At 34.2% G+C, this 25218-nt stretch overlaps 1 pseudogene across 1 annotated transcript; it reads left to right on the plus strand.

The window, feature by feature from the left end:
* The first annotated feature begins 8720 nt into the window (after window positions 1-8720).
* On the plus strand, window positions 8721-20680 carry LOC148602838 (uncharacterized; annotated as a pseudogene). The gene is made up of 4 exons (XR_015916648.1): window positions 8721-8824; window positions 11131-11207; window positions 15279-15336; window positions 18706-20680. The product of XR_015916648.1 is annotated as an uncharacterized LOC148602838 (transcript).
* Window positions 20681-25218: the final 4538 nt, after the last annotated feature.

Raw genomic sequence — 25218 nt, forward strand, 5'->3', positions numbered from 1 at the left:
CTTCCGATAGGGCTAAACCAAGAAGACATATTCGTACTCGAAACCAAATTCATTTTCAGGGTATGACCTTGGAGATTTTTTAAAACTTGTACAATTTAAGTATAATTTCTTCTTTATTGTCAGCGTATAATGATTTATAACTAACAGGGGAGAAAAAGCCACACATATTAAAAAATATATTCCGATAAGAAATAGATGTATGTCATAACAAGCATCTTCATAATAGTAAACCTATTAAAATCCTTGGTCATAAGAATTTTATTCTTACAGCGAAATATCAAAAAAGTATGTCCCATGCAGACACAACGGTTAAAAAAATAGCTGTTTCATAAATGTTCAATTATCAACATTCGTTCAATATATTGCAATTCGCACTCAAAAGCGAATGGAATTTTCAAACGAATAATAAGATGTGCATATGTTATTTTCATGCCTTTTAATTGTATAACAGAACATATATAGGTTTTGACATAAATGTTTATATGCACAATTACAAGTACATCAATATTTTGGCTTGAGGTAAAAGTGTTTAAAAAAAACAACACCAACAAAACGCTTTCCAAGATGAAAAAAAAAAACACCAATCAACAGAATAATCAAACAGATATATCTTGACAGGGAAAGGATATTAACGAAAAATAACAGTCTCGAGACTCAATTTATCTCGCCTGCATATTTTCTTCTCTGTACTGGTGTTTTTTTCTCAAGTACCCTTCCCTGTCATGTTTGTTTGTTGGAGTTTAACGTCCGAGCAGCAATATTTCAGCTATATTCAGACGGTGAACAGGAAATTGATGATAAAATGAACAGGAAACGATGATGAAATGAAAAAGGGATATGGGACACAAGGACAATAGGGTCGACAAATTTTGATTGCCATTGGAAATAGGGAGAGGTGGGTAGGGTCGGGCAATTTAGCCTCCTGTGGCGGAGCCCTATGGTTCCTACTCCGGGAGAATACCACAGTAGGGTTCTTTAACGTGTGAGGAACGTGGCACTTTCCCAAACACGGTGCACCACTATGGTTGGCGGTCAGGTTTTCCGTATTATAGCCTGACAACCCCAGCATGTAACACGCCAGGAGTACCCCATTCCACCATCTGGGCACACATCCCAGTTGCTCCGGCTAGGGTTCTGAGCACTATTTAGTCGCCTTTTACGACAAGCTTAGCGGTGCTGCGGGCCTATTCTTTCAACACCCGGACCTTCACGGGGCTTCCCTGTCATGATATATCTGTTTATACTTTCTTTTGTATTTGTATACAAAAAAAGTATTAACAAGGTGCCACGTTCAATATAAACATCGTTTAAGGTACGAAATAAATTAACTTGGTGCATGAGTCTTATTTAGTATATTTTTTTAGTAGTTTAATCTTAAGCACATTCACTTAGTTCACTGCTTTTAAAGTGATAGAGCATTTTTTTTTTTCAAATTCTACACCATTGTATGATTTTGATTAACATTAATCACCAAAGTTAAGGTATATTACTCGATATTTATATCTTCATATTTTTGAAAATATACAATACAGTGATCAGTTATTGAGACGATTGTAGAGTTTCGATAGTACAACCCTAAAGAGTCGGCAAATACCTTTTTGTGCTAACGGTAGGATAGTCGATGAGCATGTGTAGAGCTCAATATACACTTCCGCGAGGAAAATCCTTGTGTTCTACCCAAGCCCTACCTCGCGGAAGTATATACTGAGCATGCTCATCAACTTACAACAAAAGGCTCTATTAAATGGCCATGCCAAACGACCACGTATACAAGCACAATCGTCTCAGCAAATCAACTATGATTATACCCAGATAGCAATCAGATGTTGAGCCAACGTTGGCATTATGTTGGCATCTTCGTTGCGCTAACGATGCCAAATGATGTTGGCCCGATGACATTTTGCTCATCGGGCCAACCGTTGGCGCGACGTTGGCCCAATGTCTATCAATCAACACGTACGATACATCGCCAACCACTGACCCATATTCCATCACCTTGCCTACCTACTACGAATTGAGATTACTGAAGTGTCCTTTTTAATTTTTGTTTTTTGTGTTTTGAAATATATATCTTTTAAAGTGCATATGATAGAGGGGCAGCCATTCAACTGATTCGAAATTGGTGAAAATATATCTGGAAAAAATATTGATTCATTTTTTCTTGTCATACCTTTTTGCAATAGGAATTAGTAAAAAATGAAAGTTGTAATAAATAAAAAAAATATATATAATTTTTAAAAACAGGTTCTTCATAAATGTACAATGTATTATATAAACAATATAATTGTGTACAATTTATCCATCCAATTTTCTAGAATTCACAATGGTTCATTTGTAAATCGAATCAATGTCTGTTTTTGCTGTGTTTCCCCTTTTTCTCCTCAACGTTTTGCTTTCGTTCACCATTTCGAGCAGCTGCATATAAAAACAAGTTCTTAACAACCTTATCAGTGTCAATATCCGATGCAGTGACTGTCAATATGTTCGTCTTACAGCTCCTATAATGTAGAACATTGTCTGTTTCACTATGAAAAACTGATGTTCACGCTTGTGCTTTAAGTTCTTAATATTTGCCACACGGTTCTTGTTGGAGTTTCATTTTTGTATTAAATAATCACATTTTTCTTTAAACACACACACACACACACAGTCCAGTGACCAATGATTTTTCATACTGACTATTAAATGCTTAACTGGTCTCTTTTGTTTATATTTCTGGTGATGATTAATACAGTAGTTTTTTTTTTTTTTCAGTATTAATAGAAGTGTTCGACGCGTATAATAATTATGTTGAAAGACTGATGTTTGTAACAAGCGCCAACATTTCAACTTTTCTAAGTCAGTCACTTATCTCGTTAACAGGCACCAAGATTTCAACCTTTCAAAGTCGGTCACTCATCTTGTTAACAAGCACCAAGATTTCGACCTTTCAAAGCCAGTCATTCATCTTGTTAACAAGCACCAAGATTTGACCTTTTAAAGTCAGTCACTCATCTCGTTGACACGCATCAATATTTCAAATCCGCTAAACACACGAAAGTTTGACCATTTATGTCAACCACTCAGCCATGAAGTTAGTCTCTTTATACCATACCATAAATGTAAGATTTGTTTTATGCAAAAAAAGCGTAAATCAATTTTTAAAAGCTCATTAGTACAAACATTTTACAAACACTTACTACAGCAGGCCAATCTACAAAGTGCTAGAACATTTTAAATTTGTTATTTTATAATACTAATCTCCTCTTGCATTTGCGCTCCGTTGTGCCTTCCTTTCCTTTGAATGTCGGAAAATATTTCCTATTCCCCTGCTTTACGACATCATCGTTGTGATGAAATGGGCGCGGATTCTAAACAGCGTGGAGAATGGAAATTTGATATATCCCGCACACCTCTATTTATCAGAACATCTCTTATTAATCACTGTGTTTAATTTGTGTATTTTATCTATATACTTGTTATGAATAGCAAGACTTAAATGATATGCGATGAAAACATTTTCAAGTATGCAAAAATGATCATATTAAAAAACAATATATTCGCGTAATAACACGCGATTATGTATTGTTGTCTGCGTAATTTCAAATGTTCATATTATAAAAAAAAAAAAAAAAACACACACACATACACACGCAAACACAAATTGAGCCAAGTCAGTTTGAAGTGGTAATATAACACGTTTTACTATTACTCTTTGAAATTAGAATCCGTGAATGATCATGTCAAGATCTGTGTAGCTATTTTCGAATAGAACATTGGCATGGTGAGGTCTACCCGACATCATACCAACCATTGACACACACACACACATACATATATATATATAGGTCTGAAAAATTCCCAACGATGTTAGAACTGTCAAATTTGCGATGCAAATTTTTGGTCGTTCCCTCCTCGGGACTCGAACTCGTACCGCTGTGACATCTATGGCAACACCGCCTGCACTAAGTCCAGCGCCCTAGACCACTCGTTGGGAATTGTTCAGACCTTTCTATACGTTTATGTATCTTCCCTGTATCAATTTGATCCGATGGAACAGTGTAGCGAATAGAGTCGTCACATTCTGAGACGTTTGTATAATATTGATTTGTTGTGACATGCATCATTAATTTGATCCTCTATCCTACATAATAACATCTAAAATGAACTGTCCCGTACTACCATACATCGTGTACTAGGTTACAGCCCTAGATTAATCCTACGAGGAGGAATGACCCGGCCAGCGAAAGCTATATTTTTATATAGCCTAGCTGGCCGAGTGGTCTAGGGCGCTGGACTTAGTGCAGGCGGTGTTGCCATAGATGTCACAGCGGTACGAGTCCCGCGGAGGGAACGACCAAAAATTTGCATCGCAAATTTGACAGTTCTAACATCGTTGGGAATTTTTCAGACCTTTATATATATATATAAAAACGTCTAAATATGTTTAACATCACCAGAAGATGGTAAAATTTTAATTGAATATTTCGGATAACAGATATCCTTCCTCAGCATAAAACTCATAAACCTATATGAGCATAAAACTCACAAAACTTAACGAGCATAAAACTCACAAAGTTCAAGATCAAAACAGATTCAGAAGCTGAATCGCGTACGCTGTGGGTGATTGTACCTTTATCAAAGGCCCACATAAGCCACTGATGAGGAGCCTGGATGAAAATAACAAAGAGGGTCTTTTTATCAAAGTAACAATTAATTGTGGAAAACAATTTAAAAAAAAAATTATAAAGTCCAAATATAGTAGGACGGCGTATTGATGTATAGCAAGTAATGCTGTACCAGCCTTATATCCAAGACCTAAAAATGAAGTATTTTTTCTCGTTAATTCCATCTGGAGAAATTGTTTGCAATTTCTTCATCCAAAAGCTTTCCCGAGATATTCTTTTACATTTTGACCAGTTTTTATTATGTTCTATGATCGTCACAACAATGTTGTGGAGATCCTCCTGGTTGTGTCCGGCAGATCTAAGATGGCGACTCAGAGGGAGGTCTGGTTTGCATTTGTAGTCATATATTTATATATATGTATCGGCCCACCATCGGACCAACATAAACAATTTAACTTGTTGGGCAAGTGTCGATGGGCCAACACTGGCCCAACAATATACAGACAACAGTTCATGAATACATGTTGGTCCAATGTTGGCCCGATGATGGCATGCCAACGCCAACAAGTTGCCAATCATGCCAACAACTCGCCAACGTTGGCCCGACGTGTATATGCTTTCTGGGTAACGACTTCTTTAAAATAGAGTAGTTTGATAAAAAAAATAAAAATGAAAATAAAAAAAAACTCTTTAATTATGCTAGAAAAAAAGGAATATTGCGAACTGAGGCATTGATATTAACTCATGTCATTCGGAGACTTTCGTCGTTGGTCTATTATGACCTGACGGTCAAAATAAGACGCAGCCTTTTGCTTTTTGCAATTGCAAGTTCTTTTTACATCTGTAGATGATATGGAAGACCATTAATGCACAGTAAACATCATCTTTATTTCAGAGGCTGAAATTAGTAGACTGTGCTCAATTGGGTTCATTTTTAGGGTAAGTTTTTCACGAAGTTCGCTTTATAAGAGAATAGAAGAAAGACTGGCAAACAGAAATATATGTACGCATTGATTTGGTGCCATTCGCGATTCATATTGTTTATTGACTCAGAGATTCGTTTGGAAATGAATAAAACACATTGGGATTGACATAAATTGTCTTAGCTTGTGTGGACATTATATGGCGATAAACTAGCTACTTATTGAAATAATTATATTATTGAGACATGAGAGTACAGGTCAGTCACCGGACATGCTGCTTTGGTCGTAACGTACCCCATGTTACCCATGATGAGGTTTGAGATAGAATCAACAGTACATTACTACCAGGTACATCTCAAAATTGAGGGACAGATTTTCACAAGCCCATGAGTTAGCAACAGCATCAGCTAACAAGGCAAGAGCTCAACAGAAAGACCATTATCACCACAGAGTTAGGGGTGGTTAATGTTGGAGACAGAGTGCTGGTAAACTGGTACAACATAACGACTAAAAAGAACATTCTGAAGAAGAGTCAGAGTATGAGATGTTTGTCAGCAACGAATCAGGTATACTCAGTGATTCAGCCATCACAGATGATATTAATATTGAAGAGAATGCTGATGACAGATATACAGGTGATACTGAAGGAGACGCCCAGTTTTTTGTTGGTACTACCAGTACTGCAGATGAAGTTGAACTTGAGACGGAGAAAAGCGCTTCCGCATACAATGACATTGTTCAGGAGGACCCACTTGATGATTCAGTTCATGACAGTACAGATTCATGCAGATTGTACACAACCGTTAGGCAACAAAGCTTTTGCCTGCACTTAATTTTGCCCTTTTTTTGGAGATAAAATACATCCAGGAGAGGCATAAATGATGCTCTAAAACGCTATCTCCACGGAGCTTCGGAGGGGGGAGGTTTCGCCCCCTGGACCTACTTGGGGTCTTAAGCGGCCTCAGACCCCCTGCCGTAATTTTGCCTACACTTCAATTTGGCCTCAGCTACGCACCTGTACAGATCCTGTGAGTACGACATGCCTAGAGCTATACAGAGGGCTCCGACAACTGATTGGGAGAGGAGGATACCGTATAACGGGTTGTTTTCGCAAGGGGGGGGGGTTATTTCCGATTATTTTAACGGATCGACCACAACCGCGAAACTAAAACCCGCGAAATTTTAAGCCGACGTGACGGTCATTTCTTAATACGATACTTCCGTACTTTGCAGGAAAACTGTCCTTTTAAATTCCGTTATTAACGGTAGATAGATTAATGAGAATAACTGTCATGACACAATTAACACCATAGATCAAACGATTGTTTATCTAATGGGTATTGTGTATGGCTTGTTTAATTACCGATACAACATTGTGTGACCCCAAGCATTGAAAATTTAATCCGGCTGAACACATTGACTGTTTATGTAAACAAAATAAAATTTTTTGATCCAATATAATTATCAATAATCAAATACAATTTTCCTAATAATAAACCATTGTCCGCAAAATGACTTGTTCAGATGTCACAATCGAAATGAACAAACATGAAATTTTAACTGGATTAAATGATATATTTTATGTGTTTTATTTACATGTATGTTTTATCTTCTAATTAATACAATATTGTACTTCTTACACCTTTAGATTCAACATTACAATCCATTCAAGGTGTCCTATAAAAAGTTTTATTGTAAGGGAAAAATTGTCATGTTTTGACTCTAATATTTTTGACACAATGGTAAAAATTACGCATACATAGGACTTCACCCGCGAAAATATTTTGTCACACCTGTTCAGACCGCCAAAAAAAAAAAAAAAAAAAAAAACACACGAAAATATCTTCCAGACGTTTGGCCTTCAAAATCGCGAAAATTTAGCCTCGCGAAAATAACCCGCTATACGGTAAATATTCTTACTTCACTTTGAGATAAACCTATTGTGCAGGATTTGGAGTGTGAGGCAGGAAAGACCATTTTGGAGATCCTGAAGTCCTCTTCTAATGCTCCAACATGAAATGACGGGACGTCATTTTGCGGACAGGGCGGAGTATGTGGAAGAGTAAACTTGATATGTTTTATGTGTATTGTATTATATGTTTTTAATTTACAGTGATGTTATTGATTAACTTACTTATTGTATCAGAATTATTAATTATTTAGTAGAATACTTGTTTGTGTTATTTGATCAATGTTTCATAATTATAATGAATTTGATTTCACTAACACATTGAATGAAACATGTACTTTTATTTATTTTGATATGTAAATCAACCTTAATTTGGGATGAACTTGTTATTTGTTAACTTTAGCGCAGAAGATTAGTTTGGGGTATTCCATTCATTTTCAATGGTTGTTTAAACCTGGTGATCATTTCTTTTGTTCTTTTGAAATTGGTGTTTTGATATTGCTCTTGAGGGAGATGGAAGACATTTTGAATTTCATGTCAATCTGAAAACTATTTGATGAATCTACTCAATTCTGTCCAGCTATAATGTATTATGCTTCTAATGCAAGGTATCTGTGGTTATTTTATCACTTCATTGTTCTTTATTATTTTATATCTACAGTATATTTGAGTTGAATGACTGATTGATTGACTCCCTGAGTTATAAAACTTATAAATATTAAATTGATTTAAAGCTGATTAAAAGGAATTAACAGAGATAATATTTAAAACCATTAGTAATGAATATTAATGAATGAAAACTGCAAGCTTGTTAAAATACAATTCAAATGAATGATATAGCTTGTGACATACATTTTCCTTAGTTAATAAGCTTATATAACTTAAGTTATATGTTACAATCAGTTTGATATACAGGTTTTCATTGGTGATTTCCATGTTTTAATTGTAATTTTATTTTTGAGTACATGCGTTCTCATAAAATGCTGGATTTATCTTTCTTGACGCATTGTTATACTTTTATATGCTTATTTTAGGGACTTTAAAAACTGCATTAACATTTCAATAAAGAATCCAAACACCTTGAGATGCCCTAGTTTTAATCAGTAGAAAACCCATAAAAGCAATTGGCAACATACGTACCGGCGTTTTTGAGATAACAGGTTTACTTGGTAAACACACAAGCCTGCATTGGATGACTTCGTATCTAAGAAAAAATACGTTATCATTATTTATTTATGTACAAATAAGGTATTATTACTGATCTATTTCTTGGTAAAATTGGACAGCATGCAGTCCTTAGACTATAATAAGGGTGTCATCCCACTTGTCCTGCATTTGTTAATTACAGGAAAAATATAGGTGAAAATTTGTAGGACAAGTGGGAGGTATGTAGTTATTACTTACCTGTTAATTGCTTTTCTAACAAAAGATCAAAGGGAGCTATCTATAGTCTGTTTTAAATTGTGTGAAAAGGTAGCCACATTCAAAAGGTAAAGTCTGTAAAATATATAAATGAAAGTCAAAAACTTTCATTTATATATTTTGCATTTTGGTTTACGTTTTGTATGGAGTTACCATTATAATGCTATTTTTTTCTTTGTAAAGATGTAGGTTGCAAAAAATTACGCAAAATATATCTCAATATTTTATTTCGTACATAAATATAACAATGGAAAAAACAAATGTTTACATTTGCACTACAAATATCATTTATAAGCACTAATACATCACATTGTTTTCATAAAATGTTCATTGTCACATAAAATGTTCATTATCACATAACCAAGATGTATCAGATGAGAGGTGGCGTCAGCATACTGCACAACTGTCATCTCATTGTTGTGAAGTCTTTGTTTGAGTTGTTGCAGTCTGGTGTCTATATTGCGGTACTTTCTGCGTTTTCGTGCTGGTAGTCCTCCGGCGGCAATCTGAATGATGTTTACTTCATTGACAGCTTGAATCTGTTTGATGTGTTTGATTAACGAGTAGATGTTTGGATGAGCAGTTTGAATTTGTTTCTTTATCTTTGAGTGCCATCCTTCCAGGTGATTTGTTGTTCTTGGTCCATCATGACTGAAGTGGGTCCAAATGTGGCGGTCTGACTCTACCCATTGTGTGGTTACATAGTGGGTAAACGGAACTGTGTCCATGTTCACATCGGCATTGTATAGCTCGTTTAAGGCATTGAACCATACATCTTCTACACTTTTTTGCGGTACAAGTGGTAATACAGCTGCTCTGCGTACTAGTGTTGTGATAGCGTCAATGTCTCTGTATGCAATCTGTAAGCCTGTGTGTTGAGTCTTTCTCCAGATACATTGTGTAAAGTGGAAGGAACAACCTCTCAGTGTAGCACCAGGGAATAAGTCTTAGCGGCATTAATAGTTGCAGTTTCAAAATCCACCATTAGAGTTGTTGGTTGAAACTGAAGTCCAATCTCTGTACATTTGGCTTTCACAATGTTGAAGAATCTGGTGTAAATCTGCTCACTTTTCCCAGGAAGTAGACCATAGACGAGTGGGTACATCTGGCCGTTTACTGTCCCATGGATTGTATAGATTTGTGTAAATAATGTCCATTGTTGTCATCAGCAAGTAGGAATTTTTCACCAGTTGAAGTCTGAACCCATTGGTCTTGCAAATCATGTTCATTAGTGGTTGATGGCAACTTGGGTAAGAGACGGGAACGTTGTCTGTACAGAATAGTTCTGGAAGACTGGAAAGTAGGAAGCTTTGCAACCATCTGCTCGGTAGCGTCATCCCATTTTGGTGTTTTCAACTTGGCAATTTCTTCATCATATATCTTTGGAACAGGTTCGGTCTCTTCTCTACATCTCTTTTTTTATAGCATTCATTACTTTATTTGCTTGCAGCTTATATGGGTCAGATGCATGATTATGCTGAAGATTGAAGCCAATGCGAATTTTATTAAGAGTGTTTATAGTTGCTGGATAAGTTCTAACAGCACATCGCCAGTAGACTCTCTCTTCACGTCGTGATTTTATATTGAAACGGTAGCTGTTGTAGACAAGACTTTGTCCACCCTTGGTGTTCTCTACGAATTCAACGTTTAACTGAGCATTAGCCATTTTGACTGATGATTTTTCCAATTTTCTCTATGCTTATATACATATACTGAGCAGTATTCAATTCCATGCTAATAAGATAATCATGTGAACATTACTTACTAATATGAATGAGAAAGGCCAAGCTCATTAGGAATACTAAAATAATTTTCAACTATTACCAAACTTAAGAGAATTAAGCTGAAGTGATATACAAAGCTCATTATAATGACAACTTACTTGAAGATGTGCTTAATTATGATGATTATAAGATTCAATAAGTTATGATGATTAAGTAAATAAGTTAGCAACATTTTATTTTTATTTATTTAAATTTTTTAGAACTTTTGATCATATATATATATATAATATCTTATAACATTTATTTATGTAATAAGTTTTTTTATTTTGATATATATAGTAAGTTTTTTTAAATAAAAAAATTAATTATTATACATTATTTTTTTTTGTACATTAGTTAATACATTTTTTTTAATTATTGAATATCATTTTGGCTTTTTTGTTGTACTTTGGATACAGATTTATTGCCAATTAATGGAAAAGACTATAACACTACCAACACTTTATAAAACCATAATTATCTAATTAGTCAAAATAATTTTGCAGGACAAGTCGGATGTATGTTTTTTTTACAAATGTAGGACAAGTGGGTATAAACCATAATAAGTGCACAACAAAGTAAGGTAAGCGATAAATTATGTTCGACAAAAAAAAAAAAAAAAAACACAAAAAAAAACTACTTAGATCTATATATTATTTCGATTGTTACTGCACCCTATGAATCTGTTTTTACCTGAATATTTTTATAAATTTTCCATTTTCTATGATTGTTTTTAATTTTGCTGCGGTTAGATATTCTTTTATATTTTTGTTTTTTTTTCTGAAAGCTATTATCGGGGGTCTGGTATATGATGCACGTGCTTCTTCGTCGTTTTTTTTCAAATATCTTTCTAATTGTTTGAACAAGGGTGTTTAGTATCCTTGGATTAATTTCATCCAAATTGTAATCAATTTGGGAAAGTTTGTTCTTGAATAGTTCTATCTGTGTGTTCAGGTAATCCTTGTTGTTACATGTTCTAATGTTACTTCCACAATTATGAATCCTTTGAAGACAGCAGTTTGGCGGGCAGATGATTATTTTAAGTATTGGAAGTTGTCTGTGTGTTTACGGTACAATTTTACATCAAGTGTTTTGTTAGTCTCCGTTCTCCTTTGTAAACCAGTACATCTAGAAATGGTATTTGTTGATCAATTATCTCATGTGTAAATTGTAGGAGGGTGCACTTTATTTGCAATATTATGTAACTCCGAACGATGTTGCTTGTGGCCTTTGAATAGTAAATGTATCGTCTCTATATATTGATAGTGGAGAAATATGCGATGAGTAAGGGAATCGTTCCTATATTTTGGAGTTTGTTCTTTTTGTTACAATTCAAAACATGATTCCATTGATTTCCTTTTCGTATCAGGCATTTACTATAGTTTCATGCATCTCGCCATTGAATTTCCGGTAAGTTCTTTTCTAAAGGTCCCAAATACCGTGAACCACGCTCCACAAATTGGAATTATAGCTATAAGTTTTTATGGGTGAAGTGGAGGACTACGGAAGAAAATGGATAAAACGAGAACAAGAAGACACTGATTTTCTCTCTCAGTGGTCTTTTGAAACATTTGAAAGTTCTCATTAGGTCAGTGAGTGTCAATGATACTTCAGCTTTCAAAGACCTCGATGTAGCAAAAACGTTGTCTACTATACATGACAAATATGTTATCGTACCAACAAACAAAGCCCAAACAACATTGTTTTTGTTTGCGCAACGTATTACCTCCAATGTTTAATATCAGAAGTAGACGTAATAACAATAGCAGTATTAAGACATTTACTGCTACTACACTCTCCAAGGAAGACAATGGAAAACCATAAATCTCTGCTCTCCTCTTTTAATCTCTCTACCAAAGACGACGATTGTGATTTTCCGTCTATGTACTGTATTCCCAAACCACAAGAATTCATACAAACAACGTACAATAACTGGATCTGCAAAATACATCACCAAAACCTCTATCTAAACGTTTAATTCTATATACACAGTGGTCAAAGAGGGTCTCTAGTCCTACCATGGCACTTGTTGCTACTGTAGTGATATTAATGCAATGTGGATCCTGAAAAATTCGAAAGATCTTCTGGTAACCCGCAAGTCAAGATTATTATCAGAGTGCAAAAGCATTAAAACCTATGATTTGTCAACTTTTTATACGTCTATTCCCTATAATCAGTTAAAATTCCGAATCAAAAACATTATGCATCGTTGTTACTAAAAAAGACGGTATACATAGATACAAATGTATAGTTTTTGGTAGGGATTCCTCATATTTTGTAAAATGTAATTCCAAATCTTATTCTAAATATATTGAACAGCAACTGGTCTTGATGTTTTGTTCGGTTTAAACAGGTGTTCGGTTTCTCAGTGTCACTTACAGCAGGACAGTTTTGGTCTTCTTTAAAGTCTGAAAGCGGTAACTGGCAGTAATTTTATACTGTAAATTGACCTAGATTTATCTGTTTTGTTTATAATGCCATGACAGAGCCAAACTGTTCGCCTTAATATGTTTTTATCAGTTGTTAGGAAAATCTGTCTGCCAATTAGGCCGGAAGTTTACAAAAGATTCTAATATAACATTATGACGGACAGGTATTACGGTAGAAAAGTAAATAGATTTTCCAGCCACTTTTTATGATTGTAAACTTAATTGGCAATGCATGACAGATAAGACTTGTAGGAGGAATAAATGAAAAGATTGAAATGTTAATTACGGCGTATTATCAGGGGAAGATAAAAATGATCTACGCTTGCGTGATCAATCAACCGTACATGCCCGATTTTGAAAAAAAAAATACTACAAATTTATAATACCCCTTGAGACAATTTAGATTTAAAAAAGATTTAACTTTTTATTAAGGTTTTCATTGATTCTTTCAACCAAAATGTACTTACTAAGCAAACGGTCGTTATTCCAATGGGAACAAATTGTGCTTCTCTACTTGCTTACCTATTCCTTTACTCTTATGAGGCTGACTTTATAACTGATCTGACCCAAAAGAAGGAATATCGTTTTGCTGCATCCTTTAATCTCAGTTGCCGCTGTACAGATGACGTATTATCGTTACATCGCTTCTACCCCAAAGAACGTGAGATAAGGGATATTGCAAACCCCGCGAAGTTAGCCTCATATCTTCACCAACCCTTAGTGATTGATGGTAAAGAAGAACCATTGACCAAACTATACTATAAATGCGATGACTTTTCCTCCCGTATTGTCAACTTTCCTATTATCTGTGGCAATATCCTTTCAGCACATACGTTTGGAGTTTCACATCACAACACATATGTTATGCTAGAGCTTGCCGTAACTACGCGCATGTTTTATATCGCGCTAGACTTCTTACAATTAGGCTTTTAGAACAGGGTTATGTTGCTACAAGATTGAAGTAGTCACTCTGAAGTTTTATGGTCGTCGTCATGGATCGTTACGGTGTATCTATTTGCAACATAAAAACTGATTTATTCAACGTGTCATAGTTTTTCTTTTTTCTTTCGTCTATTCCGGACTGGACTTTCTACGAGTAACTCGGCGGGTGTTTCTAGAAAAACAGAGGACGCTTACCCTATCGGTGCACCTGGTTTATGGTCCAAGTTTTTAGTGGAGTCCGAGTTGCTCATTTACTTTTGTTACTTTGTATGTATTGTTTTGGTATTTTATGTTCTTTGTTGTGTTTGCCTGTGTTCCATGTCTGGTTTTTGTCTCTGGATTACATTCTTTTGATTTCGGCGGGAATCTTGGTTCCCACTTTATGAATCTTTTTAAAGGACTAGATTATTGAATACACCATAAAACCATAGATATAAATATAAATAAATTATGAAAAGTTTTAAAAATTACTTAGTTATTTTCATAAAGAAATGATTTAGATTGATTAACAACAGACTTCTCATTTGTAGTTCTCTTTGAGCAACATAAGTTATTTTGTATAAACTTGGTACATTGACGTAATTTACTTCGATATATGTCTGGAGTCCGCGATTCAAATAATCCCAAACTGAATGAAGTTTTTATTCAACTTCTCGGCAAATTTTGTACTACATACGCATAATACACCTGAGCGTTGATTCCAAGAATTGCTGGTATTGGCCGAGTATTAGTTATCAATCTGATTATTATAGGAAGGAAACGATTGGGAAAATGAAATATTGATTGCTTTTAAATTGTTATAAAGTTATGATTGCAAAACCATATATGGGACCAATTTCCTCGTTGATAAATCTCTTGGTGGCTCATAAAGTTAGAAACAATCCTTGAATAAATGTCATTTGTGTGTTTGTAGTAGCCACGACTTTTATTCCTCCAAATTCAAGTGAGCTAAAGTCATCCAGTATCCAGCTGAACTTTTGCAATTTTTTTCGTATCTTTTAACACATTTAAGCGTATACGAAAAGAACATAAGGAGATGATCATAACCTCAAAAAGCCAAAATATCGACACTATTCTATTATATACTAAACAAACAAATATATGTTACCGTGTTCTTCCGTCAATTTACGAGGTATGATATGCTGATTTATGATTTATTTTCCTCGAAATTCAAATAAGCTGTACTGTCTTACTTTTTTCTACATGCATGCCTTTTCTTTCTTTCTTTTTGTTTGTTTGTTATATTTACTTATTTTTATATGTTGTTCTTGTTTAACATTTAGGTTTCAGCAATGCAGATTAGTTTGATGTTCGCAATAGTCTTCATCATACATTCAACAGGTATATTTCGTATTATAGGAATCAAACCATTATAAAAGTATATATGTAGGTTTTAAGCCATCATATAAAGTAATAAATAATGCTATGCATTTCTATTAATTTAAACTTATGCTTTCATTTGTTTTCGATTATTTAAATATTTCAAGGAAGTAGAGCTAGGTTAAGGCACGTAACTCTTGAAATCAGTCATATGTTTGTATCATATTCATCACCAAAGCCTATCAAACTTTCATTTGAAACAGAATAAAATCTGCCCAAGTTACGTTGATGCTTACATGAGATTAATGTAAAATGCTGAACACAAACGTTCCAATGATTTGTAAGAGTTGTGTCCCTTACCCTAAGTCTACCTCCTTATGTTGTGACACAGAACGTTTTCTTATAACATAATTTCTTTCTAGTTAACAAAACAAAATAAAATAAAATAAGGACATTTGATATAGACATAGCATTGTCGTTTATTGACCTACGAACTTATACCTAATAAATAGTTAATCATTTTATTTAATCAGCGACACCCCTGGTGCATTTTATGGTAAAAAAAGATAAGGAGAAATATATCATAAACAATAAGCCGCCCTGTAATTCTTGGTCGGCGACTAAACATTGTTTTTTTTTCAACACATTCCCTAAGAAAGTGTCATCCACATGCGACACATTTTCATAAAACTCAATCAAATATATAAAAACTCGTCCTTAATTATTATAAATGATAAATAAGTAATTCAATGAGACAGTTTAAAGGGGGAAAGCGACATTATATAATTACTTTACTTTCTAGTATTCGTGTGAAATCGCTACAGTGTAACCTGTCAAAACCACGCCTCTTTAGGACTTTAAAACTGATTTTGCATATAGTACTGCGGACAGGTATCAAAAATGCTTTCGTTTTCGAGTTTAATGGGTCTAAAGGGTATACGGCTATATCATATCAACGGAGAGATAAATCAATATAGTTTTGAATATCATACTTATCAAAGTGAAAAACAGTAAAGATTTCTGCCATTTTGCATTAATTAGAGGAGGGGTCAATGATATGTCGACCCCAATACACTTTGATGAGTAATTTAAATTATATCGTTTATTGTAGGTATTGGGAAAAAAGTGAAATGTAAAGATCACATGTATAGAATTTCAAAAATGTAAAAAAAAACTTATTCCCACAAAAGTTGATTATTTAATAACAGAACAAAATTGCCTCTAAAATGCTTCAGTATATTTTTAATGATTAAGAGATAATAATAATGTAGAATATTACAATGTATATCTAAATGTTCTGTATTGAATGACAAATAAAATAAACACAACGTTCTCGATTCGATCTGCAACATGAGCTTTACAAAATGAGTTTCACATTTGTAAACTATATTAGTTATACTAAAATTGTAAAATATGATATGAATTCCCAGATAACCTGTTCTGTTTCCGATCTGTTGGTACAACACAAAAACAGAAATGACTTATCAAAGGTAACTTATTTTTTGACATGATCAATATTTTAAGTGGTTTTTAAGGAAATTGATAAAAATATGGCATATTTTTTGTTATGCAATAATTGAGGGCTTAACAATGATCATTTCGAGGAATTTGGAACGAAGAACAGACTATCCGCAATCAACACAAAGCACCAAAAATACATACATAGTCATAAGACTGGGGGTTTGGATCAGGTTTCTGGGAACGATATTAATTTTAACGCCTTGTCTGTGTTTTCCTTCAGCGCCCATCGATATGTTCTTATATAAATGATGTCATTCGGGATTTCAACGAAGAAGGGAAAATCTGGCATTGATTAAAAGTCATCTAGTATGTAACGGTGGAAAAGAGAATGTTACAAATATTTGTTTTTGTAAATGGATTATTTCAAATAAAATCAGCCTTTACTGTTATATAGACCGATGAAAAGCTTCCAAGTTGAGTGGCTTATTTTCGATTCCTATAGCTTTTACAGCATCTTCGCTAGGCAAGGGTTATGGTCCTGCCTTCCATTGCTTGAAGGGAGAGGGCAAGACCGTAACCCTTACCAAGCGAAGATGCTTTTACAGCTGTGATAAATCCCAGATTTAGTGTTTTTATTCGTTTTTAAGTGAACCATAAAGTGGCTCAATGGCTCATTTTTTACGTGAAGCAGATAGACTTGATTGACCGCCCCGAAACTGTAAGTATGACATTGTAAATGTTCAAAACAAGTTTTCTACTTTTTCAAAATATGACGACAGTACAACTGCTGTGTACATGTAAGTTTAAGCCAAAATAAGTAAGTTCATAACAACTTATAGACTGTAAATAGCAAATGATAGATTGTACCCCCTGTTTACAAACGTCTTGAGCAGAACCCCTATCATTTTCTAATATTCTCGATCCACTCCTGGTCTGGACAATGATGTTTCCTTTGAACTAATATTCTATAACGACAATATTACCGTTGTGTCCTATTTATACGGCTACTAAAACTGGAGGCTTTTTGAGGGGTAAAAACAGTTTTGATTGGTCTGAACTTCTTTCTTTTTGCGTTAGAATTTCACAAGAAATCTGGTTTGTTTTTAACTCGTTTAGTATAATTCGTTAAGAGCAGTTGCGGATCCGGCGGAGTGCAGGGGGTGTCATCACCCTTTTAATTGGAAAAATTGTCATTTTTACGGTTAAAATTGACAAAAAATGGTAAATAATGTCCTAGCAGACATACTCCTTTCTGAGGAACCCTGGCTGGCATCCCTCCTTTTCACATTGTGAATCCGCCGTATGTGTATGTACAGGTATGCAAATGCTTCCATGCAAAGTTCAAAGATGTTCAAAGCCCATGTTGCAGATCGTTGTGTTTATTTTATTTGTTATTAAGTAAAGAATATTTAGATATACATTGTAATATTTTACGGTGTCTTATTATCTCTTAATCATTGAAAATGCACTAAAATGCAACCAATTTTAGAGGTATTTTTGTTCAGTGATACAATCATTATATGTTACTTAATTTCCTATACATACAATGAAGGAGTTCACTAAAATTGCTTATCAAAGTGTAATTGGGTCGATTGATCTTTGACCCCTCCTCTAATTCATGCAAAAAGCAGAAAACTTCTTCAACACTTTTCAGTTAGAAAAGAATGATATTCAAAACCTACATTGATTTATCTTTCCCTCGACACGTGATATAGCCATATACCCTCTAGGCCCATTAAAGTTCGAAATATCCGTAGCCGTCCGCTGCACTAATATACAAGTATTCAGTTTACCAAGGCACATAACATGTTTGAACTAAGATAGGGGATTTAAATAGATGTTTGTTTTTGACAGTTTTTTCGAATTTCTGAAAGGTTCGGTTTAGACAGGTTTCACTAAATTCGCAAATTGTTCACTTGTGTTTTACAGCAGGAACTAGGTGCGACACGGGTGAAGACATAAATACTTACCCCGACATTGATTATGCATTTGATGGATACAACATACTCAAAGGATATCCGTTAGCCACCGAACAAGACCCCGGTTACACTGTTCCTATTTTCAAGGCAAAATATAGTTATGATGGATACTCTGCCGACTGCCGTTTCAAAACGCCAATGGGAATTCACATTTAACCGACTTCCTCCTGCTCGTTTTCGTTCAAATCAATAGTAATAAGGACGGAAAAGGATTTATCCAATCTGACTTCGGTTTCTGTTGGAGCAAGTGCTGGAGGTTATGGATTCAAATTCAAAGCTAACGTCAACTTTAAAAAATCTTTACGGACTATTTCAAAAGGAAAAAATGTAGTGATATATTCATTAGCCCGTTGCTATTCCTATCATACAAAACTGGAATTATCTAACCTTCCTGACTTCACAAAAAATTTTGAGAGAAGAGATTTTAAACTCAATCAGGAATCAAGGAATCAAACATACTTTGAATTTTTTGACACATTTGGGACTCATTTTCCGTCAGAAATTTCATTTGGCGCGTCTCTGGTAAAAGAATACACAATGCGTACAGATTATTATTTTAATATGTTGGAAAAATCTTATGATGTAACAGCCATTGCGAGTTATGAATCGGGTGTTCGATTTGCCAGTGTTTCCACATCGGTTAGCAAATCTTTTAAAGATGCAGCAACGCGGTTTTCGAAATTAGTTACGAGCAGGACTATAACATTAGGTTCAGTACCTCCCGAAGATGGCAAATCTTCGACCTGGGCTTTTCATGCTTCTGAAAAACCAGTACCGATCAAAAATAAACTTAAACCAATTGCAAATTTGATAACTAGAGATAACTTTGGTAATAATTGAATAGATTATAATCAGATTTCAAACAATCTACGGAAGTACCTTCCATTGTACTGCAACTATCTTCAACAGAAAGGATTAGTCGATTACTGCCCACATGACAATTCAAGGAACTTAGAGTTAAAGGGCACCAGACTTTAGAATAACCCAATGAATTCACGAGAAATTAAATTATCAGAGTGTATTGATGCTTGTGATGAGACTAGAGACTGTGTAGCGATCACAATATGTACGGAATGTGGATATAAGACTGGAACATCTAGAGAAACATGTTATATGTTTACTGAAAACTACACAAACACATATGCATCACATGATAATGATTGGACATCAGTTTTTCTCCGGAGTTATCTGAAGACCGAATTAGAATTAATTAAAACTAGTATAAGCGGTGAACCCAGAAACAAGGGGAATGGAATGAATTTGACCCTTGGCCAGTGTCGAACCGAATGCTTAAAAGATATCGATTGTACTGCATTTTCATACTGCATGTGCGAAGACAAGAGAAAGAACTGTAAACTATTTGCATCGGAGAATATTGACTTTTTGGTAAAGAATGCAGACACGGATACGTATTTCATTGCGCCGTCCTTGAAAATTCAATATACCACGAACTACACGGACCCGAAGACACATTATACATCCACATCGACTGTAATTGTGACATTTATTATGCATCTTTTGCTTTATGAACTTGCGTTAGCGTTGCTTTTGGAGATTGGATTTTGAAGTTAGGTCAGATCTTTTTTTTCTTTTCAACAAATGCTGTTTATGCTGATCTCTTAACTAAGTTAATATATACATTCGGATATGTTGTCACAAAAAGGTGTTAAGATATGTAAAAAACTTTAAGTAAAAGTCACTTCCACCTGCATAGTTTTTTTTCTTTTACTTTTATGTCTTTTACTATGCCGAATTTGTGTTACACGTACGAGTGTCCTTCTGCAAAAAATAAAGGAAAATACCAATGTGTTTGTATTACAGAATTATTTTGCATTATAGTTTCTTTATCGAAATCGTTACACTGTAATTTATTTCAATATTTAGAATTTTTTAGTAAAATAAACAAAATGTATGATCGTGGTCAATTTCTGATGTTTTTTCGTTCATTTTTCCTAGACCAGAGCGTCAACATAGCAGCCCAACCGCTAGTAGGACACACTCTGACTGAGTTATTCGGTCAGGTATCTCGAAGGCTGGGCTTCGCTTCCTTCTACTACTAACTGCCATTACTAACAGAATCCCCGTAAGGGGCGGTCGTGAGAGATTCGTAAGGACAGTCAAGACCGTAAAAAGACACCAATCATCATGTAGGGAAAACCTGGTCATTGCGTCATACGTATGATGACTTATTTTTTTTAGCCATGTGAAGAATGTTTGCAATCGTATCTTTACTTCTACCTTTCATAAAGCTTTAGGCAATTAATCATGTTTGTCTCCCCTTCCGTAAAATGGCATACTTGTATGAAATTCGGTGATAATTAAGTCTCCGAGTATGTTCCGCTGAAAACAAAATCACCAGAGATGGGGCAAATATACAAATTACGTGTTACCCTTTCTTCCTCAACTACATACAACACTGCATGAGTGACTATATATATCTTCATATCCAGTTTAGAGTCACTGTGCTTAATTAAAGGCAGACAGCCAAACTGACATACAAACAGACAGACAGATAGACAAACAAACAGATCCCTGAGCATGGTGTTAAAAGTTTTCTGAGTACAATAGATGAAACATAATAAACACGTATATGCACAAATCATTGTTGATAAACTTGTCATTCGGCTGGAACCTACCGACATTTTATCATACATTCTTTAATCTCCAACAGTTTTGTCCGTCTCCCGATGGGAGTTTAAATCCTGCCGCTTTCGAAATTTTCGCTATTCATCAGTCATAATAATGGGGATGAAACTGGGAAGTTAAGAAGCCCGCAAGAGACGCACTTTAATTTTGGATAAAAATAATAACAGGGGTTCTCCTTTTGTAGAGTTTCCGAAGATTAACATCAATGCTACCCGAATCTCCGCTAAAATGCATGAAAGCTTGGCATATGTTAAATTCAGGTTCGAAAACTTATTTCAATAAATGTCACGTGGATATTCATACCACTAAACCTCAGATGGTTCACGGTCAGACCATGCTTATTTAACCTGACAACTTAGATGTATAAAGCATTGTCGCACCCCACCAAACCCACCACCCGGGTCGCGCCTGTTTTTGTTTTTGTTTTCAATATTTTCAAGAGGCGGATAAAACATATTATAGACATGGATTGAATACAAAAGTTAAACAGGATGCAGCTGACTGAAATAAAAGACAACTTCGTTCACATAAAATATAGACGCTACAACTTCCATTAAATATTCAAAAAGACGACAAAAAGCTGAACTGCAGACAACAATTAGCTCGACAGGACCGCTTGGCACGAATATTGTATTAGATCTGGCTGTCGTTACAAATACTAAAACTACATGTAAGCTATTGAGCACAGATATTTACACATGAACGTGAAGAATTTACATGTACATGCATCCATGATCCTTCTGAGCGGTGCATCATAGTACTTCCATAGCTTTTGATATAAATACGGGTATTTTAAGTGTCTACATGTTTTTATGGCGTATGTGTAAGTGTACACTAAATACGAAAGAAATGTTGGGCAATTTACTTTATATATGAGAAACTTATGCAACCGGAATTTATTCACCCAAAATTGCGTACAAATTGTGCACATTGTAAATGTATATATATCGAAGATTTTTTCCCGGATAAAGAAAGCATTGTTGAAAGAACTTTGTTTTATAGAACTATGCTTAATCATTGCAATAGATAAATACCCAGAGCATGGATTTTTTTACAGGCAAACAAAGCAAACGGCTTTTAATTTTTCTACTTTCAAAATAAAAACAGGACGAGTAAAAAGCTTTATTCTCGCTTGATCTTATACCAGTGTTTCAAACTTGCCGGATCATGTACGGGAATAAAATGCGTCGCAAAAATTTATTACAAACAAAATTATCTTTAGACAGCGTACTACAAGTTTCTATACACTAACGCTTTAACGAGCTTATATAAAGCCTCCCATTTTTGTACTATGTTCCATGCAAAAGTATATTATAATGCTGTACAATCTTTTATCGAGGAGATTTATACGATAATTAGAGCTAACACATATTGCAAACTATAAGATTCAAATATTAAACCCAAGTAAATGACGGTAAAGCGGTTCAAAGTAAGTGCATCCACGTACATGCAAACATGTTCATAGCAGTGGCTATATCAAAGTCGGCGTCTGATCAAAGATTATTTCGAAATTTATTTCATTCTTTGGAATAAAGATGAGATAAAAGCTCTTTAGTTATTATATCTACTGCACTTGCTACGTTGTAATTAGGGTTTCAGTGAATATTACATGGGTGGCCAGGTGCTTAATCACGTGACAGTAGCTAGGTCACATGATACATGTACAGGTAAAGAACGACAGTAATTTTTGAAGCGATTTTAAGCGTGATTTTTGTTAAATGCACATCGAGATCCAGCGTTAACCAAAAAAAAAATCCTTTTTTCTGTAGAAAGAATTAATAAATGCACACTTTCAGTTTCAATTTATTTTTGGTTAACGCTGGATCTCACTATGAAATAAATGACAGAAGAGTGAAAAAAATGCTATTTTTGAGAGAATAGTCTTCCAGGCGGTTTTTGTGCATTCGTTTCTGTATTATTATTTTTTAAATCACAAACTAGATGCATAAAATTAAAAATTTACAATATGAATTACATTATTATTTAGTTTTCTTCCGAATTTATAATAATTGTTTTAACAATTATTTCAGTAGGCAGAATAAGGCCTTATGGACCCTTATCCTTTGAAATTCGTGTTGCAAAAATAATAAATTATAGGGGAAATAAGGAATAAGGGAATCAATTGATTATCTTCAATGACCAAAATATATTCAGTCGTGCCATGAACAATTGGCGCACTTGTTAAATCTGGGACCTCGTAGCCACTCGGGAAAATATTTTGTTAAAAGTACCAGTAAGCTCAATTACTAATTTTAAAAGTATGATGATATACGAATATAGAGTCGAAATTCCATTATGATGGTGTAGAAATATTTTATTAATAGATTAAATCAATTTCTGCAGTACATTTCTCAAAAGCACTCAATTACTTTATCAAATTAGAACTTATATTTGATTAACATTTCGAATATGAATATAGTCAACAAGTTAAAGAAGAAAAAAAAAATTATATCTGCAAAATAAAATAACACAAGAAAACAAAACAGTAAACGAAATCTGATAAATTTTGTCTGTTTGAATCGTCATTTTTCGTTTTATAAAAAATCGACACTTAATATACAGTTTGATCAATCGGAAATGTTGTCTATTAAAATGTTCGTTTTGTTTTAATTTGAACTCCTTGATACTTTTTTTTCATATAGTAGCGCGACAGGGAGCAATAGGTATTGTTACAATAATTGCCCATCACAAAATGGTCTTAAAAACCATTTACACAGAAAAGTACAAAATATCAATTACTATACTTGAAAAGGTTAAAATGTGTCTATCCCAACTGGTACTTTTTCTATCTTTTATACATGAATTAATTCCTAGTTAATGTTTCGTTGTTTGTAAATTTCTGTAAACGGTATGAATGTATTCATCGATGGATATACAAAAGCTGACAAGCTAGAAAAATCAACACAACCCGAAAAAGTAAATTATGTCCAGGCTTTAAGGATAAGGAGACAAAAAACTGTTCAGGTGATTAAGACGTATTTGAAAAAAAAAAATGCATTTTTTGCTTGAATTTATTTACATTTTCTTACCTATTTGTAACTAATTATGTGTTTTGATCGGACGCGTATTTCAGTATGAAAACATCTACTATATCTGTCGTTGAAATATACATTGTTATATGTAATTTTAAATGAAACAGAAAGGAAGAACACCCCTTTATGCTTCAACCGTACAATTTAGATCAACTAGATGCATTTATAACCTTTCAAATGCAAACTTAAGACATGTTTGTGATTGAGATACATCGGATCCATAAATACAGGGTCCGGAAATAGTAGGTCTTTGTGGCGGAGGTACAAATATCTTAATTATATAACACCTATGATAAAATACCAACACATGATGCCCGTACAAAATCACTGTAGGTTTTGATGATTCGGGTTCACCTGCAACTAATAGTGCACATGTGAAGCAGGAAATAATCTCCTCATTAAATGTACATATATATAGACCGAGTCTAAATACTGTATTTTATATTTGCATGAACTTTTCTGTTGCGTGTTTATAAAATCAAACTGTTATTTAATTCCATACTTGAAACTTATTTAACATATAATGTATCAAAATAAAACAATTTCCACTTAACGTAATCTATCGGCCTTTTCAAGGAGATTTTTAAATGTATAAGAGTATTTGCTCATATTTTATATGTTATAATATAATAATAATAATTTGTGAACAAATACTTTCGAGAGAAAATGGTAAACACAACGAAATAGTATTGATACGAGCAATAGTACTTTCACAGTATATGTATATTTTAATTTCGCAACACGTTTTGTAAACAAAATTTTCAAAAAAGGTATTTCATTTTGCA

This window comes from Perna viridis, chromosome 11, assembly GCF_037379345.1.
Source record: "Perna viridis isolate PV_CMFRI_1.1 ecotype Kerala chromosome 11, ASM3737934v1, whole genome shotgun sequence".
In the NCBI taxonomy this organism is placed as follows: domain Eukaryota; kingdom Metazoa; phylum Mollusca; class Bivalvia; order Mytilida; family Mytilidae; genus Perna; species Perna viridis.